Below are 10,000 nucleotides of genomic sequence, written 5' to 3' on the forward strand. Positions count from 1 at the left end.
CCTTACCTCTAGCATAAGAAAGCTTTTCATACTGGGAATAACATTCAACAAAATGATAAGAGAGTAACTAACAATAAGAGGTTTACAAATAAAAAAAGAAACAGCAAAACTCTCTAGTGTGGTTCATATGACAGTCAATTTAGGACACTTATCTCAAGATTCTCCTTCTGTGAAAGTTCCTGTTCGTGATACTTATTATCGTTATACAGTGAACCTTTGCATATGCCCAGGAACTGTTTCTAAATTTCATAGTGTCACACAAATAATCTTTAAAAACCATCCACGATATATTAACATCTTCAATAAAATTGGTGATGTTTCTCCCAATTACTTATTCCTTCCAAGGGAGATTGCGTCTTTCAACCTTTCACGGGAATTCCAAAGTTCAATTCCCTATGGATTTCGTAAGTTGGTATTGTGGGAAAGGAACTTACCAATAACAATCACTTCGGTAGTATCAGTATTGGGAATGACAGTGGATGTGATGGAATGGGTCCCTTAATAGAATAACTAGAGAGGTTACAGACAGAATCTGACTAATGGCCTAAATTAACTAGGTCTACACACACTTATTGGCAATGCCATTTAATGGCAGATGTATTGGACAGTGAGCGGAACAATGCCCTAGAGACTGACCATATATCATATGATCAGCGCCCAAGCTAGGACCAGGGAGGGCAAAGCAATGACTACTGATGACTCAGAAGATAGACCTATATGCTCCCCCCACACCCCAACCTTAGCTCAGAAGGATAGTAAGGATGCAGACACTAAGGGCACTAACGAGTCTGAGCGAGAGACTAACCTCCGTCTGGCAAATGCCAGGCAGAGACGTTACCAATCAGGCCACAAACAATCTATAAAACAAACTTTGTAATGAAACACTTAAAAGATGACTAATGTATATGTGAGCTAATACTTACATACTGATGACGAGGGGTACCAACAATCCTGAAGGCAAACTCCAACACTGCCCAAACACAACTGGCATATCTGGAATGTAAAACGCCAAATGAACTTTTGCCTGTGTGATGATTTCCCAAAGCAATAAGAAAACTATGAACATGAAAGAAATAAAAAAAACCAAGGCTATCAGGTAGAAAGTCATCCGATTATATCAAAGAAAAAAATAAAAATTATAATTTCTTTGTTAATCTAATGATTGACTTATAATATTTAAAAAATACACACTGTGCTCGTATAGATTTGAAAATTATGAAATTACCCACTAAATATAAACTTAGAAATATACTCTTATGTAGTGAATGTTTATATACTAGTGAAGGCGACCGATGAAAATGACGGCTAAATATTTAGCTAGATATGCATACACACAAACACACACACGTACACATATTGAACATGCCATTCAAGAATATATACACAAAATCGATACGCTTCATAATCATATTCATGACATTAAAGAAAATACGTACAAAATCAATACATTTCATAATTAGAATACTTAGAGGATAATTTATTTCTGGTTGACCTTGTTCGTCTGTCACTTTCAACTTTATTTTCCACTTTGACAGTTGTTTCAAATTTCATTACCAATAAGGTCAATAGTTACTGGTTCATTTACCTTGGGCATATGCACATCACTTGGGGGGGTTTCTTTCAACTGAACTCTATTCCTTCTAAATAGCTTGCCTTCACTTTCAATTATATAAGACCTTTCATCTAATCGTTTCACAACTTTTCCCTTTTCCCAGTCCTTTTTGCCCAAAACATAAGGTTTAAGACGCACATTATCTCCTTCGTGCAAAATACTTGAATCTTTAGCATTTTTATCATAATAGAATTTACTCTTAGCATTTTTTATTTTCTTTACCTTAGCCAACTCTAAATTTACATTCTGATTTTCAAGTAACTTAGTATTTTGGTACGTGTTCTCCTACCTAGGCTATACTGTGATGGGCTGGCGTTTTTATCACTAGTAGGAGAATTCCTACGGTCCAAAATGGCTAAATAAGGATCTTTATTACTTTCAATTGTTTTTTTTTATTTAACGTTTAGATGTTTTCACTGCAGATTCGACCATGCCATTAGATTGGGCATATGTAGGGCTACTTGACCTATGCTTGAAATCATAATTAGTTGCAAACTGTTTGAAATTCTCATTTACAAATTGGTGTCCATTAGAACTAATCAATGCAAAGGACAATCCATACCTAGCAAAATGAGATTTAAGTTTTCTAATTACAACAACAATAATAATAATAATAATAATAATAATAATAATAATAATAATAATAATATATAAGCACATATATATATATATATATATATATATATATATATATATATATATATATATATATATATATATATATATGTATATATTTATATATATATATATATATATATATATATATATATATATATGTGTGTGTGTATATATATATACATATATATATATGTAGGCCTATATATATATATATATATATATATATATATATATATATATATATATATATATATATATATATGTATATACTGTAATGTGTGTGCACTCAATATATTAACTTTGGATAATTATTACTTTTTTCTTATTAAATGGAGCAATACAATGTTTTGGACATTTAGTCACCAATTTAAGAGTGAATTTGCAATATTGATCAATTTTAAATGTATCCTTTTATCATTGTCTTTTGTCTCAGAGTAGACCAGTGAAGAGGATGGTACTTTAACGTCTAAGCGTTTATAATTTCACTAGTTTATCTCGACTAATTTATTTTAATCGGGATCTAGTATGATTTAGATACGATTGCAAATATTTCTCATGATACTTATTCCGCTATGCATTTTTTAATATAAGGGGTAACACAGGTAGACAGCTATTTATTTATCTATTTTTTTTTTTTTTTAGTGGTGGTATAATTGGGTAGTTGTAACCATTTAATTACAAACCTTTTCAACATTTTTACCTTCAAATATGTTTTGATGTACTGATTTGTGTACTCAAGCCGTTATTATTTTTCTATGGGTTATCCCAGGTTCCCTATTATTTTATAGTCTTTCATTGACTATTCAGTTATAAACCTTTCATAATTTTTTACATTTAAATGTGTTTTGATGTATTGATTGGTCTGCATATGACGTTATTTTTAAACTATGATTTTCTCCGGTTCCCTATTATTTTTTAGTCTTTCATTAACTATTTAGTTATAAACCTTTAAGCATCTTTACCTACAAATATGTTTTGATGTATTGATTGGTGTGCATATGACGTTATTTCCATATGTATTTTCTTTGGTTATCTATTAATAGTCTTGCATTAGTAGGTGACCATATAACCAGTAAACTAAATATTGTACTGCGCCTTAACCTCCACAATAAGTCTTCGTGGTGGCATACTTTACCGGACTGGTTTGTTTTGCTAATTACACATATTCAATTATGTTTACTGATTTGTGTTATTTGTATCACACTAGTGTACCTTTCTGAGTGGGGATACCTTAAGGTCGTTAAAGGTTTTGTGGATCGACATGATCACCAAAGCTGTACTCGTGAGGGCCACCCTTACTAGGTTGGTTTGCCGTGAGCTATGAAGTCTCCCTCAACTAATCCGCAGTGGCCAGCGTGATGATGAAATGGCCATACTCCAGACAAGAGTAAGGACATGTCTGAGGCCTTTGTCTTGCAGTGGACAAGAAACGGCTGTATTTGTTGTTGTTGTTGTTGTTATTGTTGTTGTGGTTGTGTCCCACAGCGTGGATTACCTGTAAATCATCATTGCGAGTCTGCGACCGTATGGTAGGCGCTTAAAATTAACTCCATTCCTTCAGTATAAATATAAATGTCTACTCCTTTCCTCTTTCAACTATTGTTCCCCTGATAATACTTTAATATGAATATAAACTTTTTTACTTAATGTTTTACTTAATATTTTACTTTTTTTTTTTTTTACTACTCGATTGCGTGGGACATTACTGTCCGTGTTTGCGCTGGGAATTAGTTTCCTTTTCCTTTGATTAATTTGTTTAGAGTTAGTTTCCATGCTGGAATATGCATTTTTTGGGACATTTTAAAGCTGAGTATTTGTAATGTATCGTATTATATTAAAAAGGGAAAATTACAAAGGTAAATACTTGAAAGCATGAGTTGAAGCCTAGGCCACGATATATATATATATATATATATATATATATATATATATATATATATATATATATATATATATATATATATATATATATATAACGGATTTTGAGCGAAGCGAAAAATCTATTTTTGGGTGAGATAGCCATGGCGTCCTGATGGAAGGTTCCTGTTTGGTAGCTTCCTTGGGTATAAGACTACTAAGATATTCCCAGAGAATTTAACCACAGGTTATCACAGAATTCTAACTTCTGGAGCGAGTATCTCAAAGGTTTCCCTTTAAGACATCGTAATACAACAGGGGACACGCATGTCTGGTCGTGCCACATAGCTATCTCCACCCCGAACAGAGTTAACGCTTCGGTGTGTAAGGGCTGAGAATAGCTGGGAACCGTTCCACAGCTAATCTCACTCGTGGCTACTACTGATACTCGAGACGTAAACAAACGGACGCCATTGCTCTAATGACGTCACGCGCGTCTTTATCCTGGCGCCAGTTGCTGCCCATCACCATGATACAATTGTGTAGGGTGGGAGCAAACTGAACGAAGTAGTAGGGAGGGTCCATCAGGACGCCATGGCTATCTCACCCAAAAATAGATTTTTCGCTTCGCTCAAAATCCGTTTTTTGGGCTCAAGCCATGGCGTCCTGATGGAAGAGTACCAGAGAATCAATGTATCGTGGTAGATTTTCCCCCAGAGTTAAGTGCCTAGGCATTGACAAAACAGCAAAGTAATCTTAGGTAAGAATCATAGGAACGAAATATCCTGCCCCCCATTGGTAGGAAGTTCCCATGGGCTATGCCGACGTCAAAGTGGTATTGAAGGGCTATTCATCTTGACAGAAGAACTTTTAAGAGCTTAGAGATGAAGCAGAATGTTTGATATTTGTATAGAAACATTCTGAAGTAGGCCAGTGGTGGTTGGGCACTGTGTGTAGAGTTCATCTCCTGATTATCAGAAGTAAGTATTCGTGTAGGAACCTTACTGAGGCAAGGTGAATATAATTTAGGAATAGACATCTTAAATTCTTCATGACCATAAGAAAGGAGGAATAAATAAAACTATGACAGTATGTATTTCATAGTAAGTAGGAGCTGAAAGAGACGCATAAGTAATAAAATAGAAATTTTATTTCACAATGCAGAAATTAAATAATTTACAGCAAAAGTAAAGTTCATTTACAGTAATAATAATGTACATAGAAATAAAGGCTTGCTCTTGAATCTGAAAGGGAATTTCAGGATTAGTAGGTACTCGTTCTCGAGGAACGCAAGTCTTTAAATAACACATCATGCTCAAGGCATGCGGCACTTGTGTAACACTATGACATTTCACCTGGGATAAGAACAGTTATAAAAGCACTAAGTGTTTTTAGACATCACTATGAATCACTCGAGGGTCAACATAGGCACCCGAAGAGTTAGAGTCCCAAGTAACTCACTGTTCTACGCAGAGTTAGGTGCAGGTTTCATAACACTACCTGCGGCTACCACAAAATGTTTGATTTCGTGCACTTGTTTCGCATAATGTTTAAAGAAAACTCGCGAGGACTTCCAGCCCGTAAAGTTTTTAAGGCTCTCAAAGTCCATGCTCTGAAAGAAGTTCAGAGAAGATGCCACTTTTCTAGGATCATGACCAGCGGGTGTACTGTTCGGATCCGCTCTGCGAATGAAGTAGGTGATTTTCGCTCTTAATTGTTTCAGTGACAGGTCGCTGCCCGATGTTTCTCCTTTGAAGAGTTGGCCTCCACCAAAGTTTGAAGTTCTGCGAAGATAGACCTTGAGGCTCTCTACTGGACATAGAGAGACATCCTCCTTCAGGGGGCATATTCTCCAAGGGCCCCATCTTTTGGTGGGTAATTCATTTTTGGCGAGAAACGTCGGATCAGGGGAGAGGGTCACTTCTCCTGAATCAGCAAACAGGATGTGTCCCTCTTCTCTTGATAATGCCACTATTTCGCTGACTCGAGCTCCCGAGGCGAGAGCAAATAAAAATATAACTTTCTGAGTCAGATCCTTGAGGGGGCATGAATCATTGTCCAAGTTGGAGGCGAAATGGAGCACCTTGTCTAGTGACCAGGAGATCGGTTTCGGAGGGGGTGCTGGGCGTAGGCGAGCACATGCTTTCGGCAGTTTGTTAAAGATGTCGTTGGACAGATCAATTTGGAAAGCATATAGAATTGGTCTAGTCAAAGCCGATTTGCAGGTTGAAATCGTATTGGCTGCTAATCCTTGTCCATGAAGGTGAATGAAGAAGGACATACAGAAATCAATGGTGATTTCTTTAGGATTTTTTGCTTTAACAAAGGAGACCCATTTCCTCCAGGATGATTCATATTGCCGTCTCGTGGATTCGGTCTTGTATTCCTCTAGGAAGTCTAGACTTTTCTTCGAGATCCCAAACCTCTTCTTTGCGGCAAGGGAGAGAAAATCATGAGATGAAGGTCCTTGATTTTCGATGATGAAGCGAAGACAGTCGACTTCTGTACTTGTTGAGAGAGAACTGGGCCCGGGAGAGGGATCAGCTTGGGCTGCAGCTCCAGGACCAGGGGGTACCAGTTGCTCCGGGGCCACTTGGGAGCCACTAGGGCCGCTGTCCCTTTGAAGGTTCTCAGTTTGGAGAGGACTTTCAACAGAAGGTTGGTGGGAGGGAACAGGTATATCTTCGACCATCTGTTCCAGTCCAGTGACATGGCGTCCACCGCTTCTGCTTTGGGGTCCTCGTACGGGGCTACGTACAGAGGAAGTTGATTGTTGTCGCTCGTTGCAAAGAGATCTATCTGAAGTTCTGGGACTTGATGAGAGATGAAGGAGAATGATCTTGCGTCTAGAGACCATTCCGACTCTATCGGGTTTGTCCGAGATAGAGCATCCGCTGTCACGTTGCGGAATCCTTGTAGGTGAACTGCAGACAGGTGCCACTTCTTCTTCTCCGCCAGACGGAAGATTGGGAGAAGCACCTGATTTATCTGGGGCGATCTTGAGCCCTGGCGATTGAGACAACGAACTACCACCGAGTTGTCTAGGGTTAGACGGATGTGGATCGAGGGCGGCGGGGATAGCTTCTTCAGAGTAAGAAGGACCGCCATGGCCTCCAAGATGTTTATGTGGAACGTCTTGAATAGTGGAGACCAGGTCCCTTGAGCTTGTTTCAGGTGGGAGTGACCTCCCCAGCCCTCCAGTGAGGCATCCGTGTGGATGTTGAGTGATGGAGGAGGGTGTTGGAGAGGAATGGACCTTTTCAGGGCCATTGCTTCCGACCACGGCTTTAGGAGGCGTCGAAGTCTGTTTGGAAGCCGTCTCTTGAGGTCTCTTCGAGCGATGGATGCCGATCGTCTCCAGACTCCCGCGGCATCCTTTAGCTGTGCACGAAGCACTGGGTTTGTCACTGAGGCGAATTGTAGAGAGCCTAGAACTCGTTCCTGCTGTCGTCTTGAAATGCGTTTGGATTTCAGTAGTCGCTTGACAGACCCTGCTATTTCCTTCCTTTTCTTCTGGGGGATGGAAAGGCGGTGTGACTGAAGATTCCAGTGGATTCCCAGCCACTGAAACTTCTGAGCCGGAGAGAGGCGAGATTTCTTCTCGTTGATCTTGAATCCCAGGTGTTCTAGGTACTGGGTAACTTCGTCGCAAGACTTTGTACACTCTTCGGGCGATGGAGCCCAGACTAGCCAGTCGTCGAGGTAGGCCATCACCTGGACGTTTCTTAGGCGGAGCTGTTGTACTATGGCATCCGCCAGCTTTGTGAAGATCCGAGGGGCCACATTGAGGCCGAATGGCATGGCCCGGAAGGCGTAGCTTTTCCTTTGGAGTCGAAATCCTAGGTAGGAGGAAGCGTGATGGTTCATTGGAATGTGCCAATAGGCATCCGCCAGGTCTATAGAGACCGTGTAGGAACCTTGAGGCAGAAGGGTCCTTATTTGTTGAAGCGTCAGCATCTTGAATTTGTTGTTCTCTATGAACTTGTTGAGGGGGGATAAGTCCAGAATGACTCTGAGCTTGTCTGAGTCCTTCTTGGGAACGCAAAACAGTCTCCCTTGGAACCTGGTGGACTTTACCTTCCTTATCACCTTCTTGTTCAAGAGGTCTAGAACATATTCTTCCAGAATGGGGGTCGATTGTTGGAAGAACCGCTGGAAGATTGGGGGTGGTTGCACCCAACTCCAGCCTAGACCGTTCTTGATGATGCTGTGTGCCCAAGGATCGAAGGTCCAACGATCCTGGAATTGGCGGAGTCTTCCTCCCACCGGAAGCACTTCATTGCTTCTGGTGTCCCGAGGACTTGTTGCCTCGGCCGCTAGCTCCCTTTCCTCCTCTACCTCTGGAGGGACGACGAGAGGCGTCTCTGCTTGCACCCCTGGACGAGCCTCTACCTCTGGCATGAAAGGTAGTGGATGGCTGCTCAAAGGCAGGGGTGAAGACCGGTGACTGTGACAACACCGGTTGGGGGACCAATTGAAAGGTCTGTTGTGGTTGGGCAACCACTTGGGAGGTAGCGGGTCCCGGAAACTGATGTCTTTGTTGACGTTGCTGGGGTTTCGGCTTCTGAGGTTTCCTCTTAGGCTGAGGTCCATCGTCCTGAGAGGTTTTCCTTTTTCTGGACATGCCCCACTTGTGGAGAAGGTTCCTATTCTCCGTGGCGGCTCTGTCCGTTATTTCCTTGACAAGGTCAGAAGGAAACAGGTGCTTTCCCCAGATGTTGGAGGAAATCAGCCTCCGGGGTTCGTGTTTCACGGTGGCACCGACAAACACGAATTCACGACAGGCTCTACGAGCCTTTATGAAATGGTACAAGTCCTTCATTACCGTGAGTAAGTGGGATTTGGCCAGTACCATGTAGTGATCGGGTACTGCTGTGTCACAGGCCATAACTTCAAGTTGGACTTGATGAGAAAGAGACGCTGCAAGCCTCTCCTTCGTGTCTTGTTCCCGGCGAAGGAGGTGATCATTGAGCTTAGGGAGGTCTTCATTAAACTGACGTCCGGCGACGTCAGGATCGAGCCTACCCACAACGAAAGTATGTTGGACATCTTTCCATTGTCTAGTGTCAGGGGGTGTCACGATGGAGAAGGGTCTGCACTCCTCCAGTGCAGGGCAGGGTTTTCCTTCTTCCGCCGCTTTAAGGCATGCAGCCAAGGCCTTTTCCAAAAATGGAAGAATCGCAGTGTCAGGTGCGACATATGTAGGATGCTTCTTGCTCAAGGCAGGAAGCTTAGAGCAGGTAAAGCCCCTGCTCTTAAATGCGGAGGCTAGCATAGCCTGGGCCTTTGCGAGATCGAACACTATCTCTTCTTTAGGTTCGGTCTCCTCCTTCGAGGCAGGTTCGGAACGAAGCCGGACGTAACAGTCCGGGTAGGCCTCGAAGCTTGGGAAGAATTCCACATCTTCCAACGGGACCGTGCCGATTTTGTCACTAACAAAGATCCTGCCGGTCGCAATAACCATATGCTCTGCATACCTCCACGGGTTGGCATGAGAGCAAGCTGGGAGATCCTTGACCGAGATCTTCTTCGGTTCTCTGGATCCAATCATAGACCTGATGGACTCCTGGTTCTCCTTCAGTCTGTCGTCCATGACAGCTCTAATCAGTCGGATCAGTTCTTGGGTAGAAGAGGAAGGATCCGGGGTCGAGGAGGTAGACGGGATGGACACATCCGTCGGTGTAGGAGTAGGCGGAGGGATGGACGAGGGAGTAGCTCCAATCTCCGACTCGGTGTATTCCACCTTGTCTTCGTCCTCTTCGGCTCCTTGAGCCATAAGCGTCTTTTCCGTGTCTTCCGAGACGTCAGAGATCTGTTCATCATCCTTGGAATCTAAACGACACTCGTGCATGGACTGAGCCATGACCACATCAGGTTCCACCGTAATTTGGACAGTGGGGATTGCTTCCTTTG

General features: G+C 41.7%; 1 long non-coding RNA gene across 1 annotated transcript in view; it reads right to left on the minus strand.

Moving 5' to 3' along the window:
* The window catches only part of LOC137629409 (uncharacterized), a 191,612-nt gene that overhangs the window by 138,389 nt on the left and 43,223 nt on the right, over window positions 1-10,000 (minus strand). The window contains exon 2 of the long non-coding RNA XR_011041499.1: window positions 924-993. This is a non-coding gene — a long non-coding RNA (uncharacterized lncRNA). The remainder of the gene's footprint in view (window positions 1-923; window positions 994-10,000) is intronic.

This window comes from Palaemon carinicauda, chromosome 37 (genome assembly GCF_036898095.1).
Source record: "Palaemon carinicauda isolate YSFRI2023 chromosome 37, ASM3689809v2, whole genome shotgun sequence".
Taxonomy (NCBI): Eukaryota; Metazoa; Arthropoda; class Malacostraca; order Decapoda; family Palaemonidae; genus Palaemon; species Palaemon carinicauda.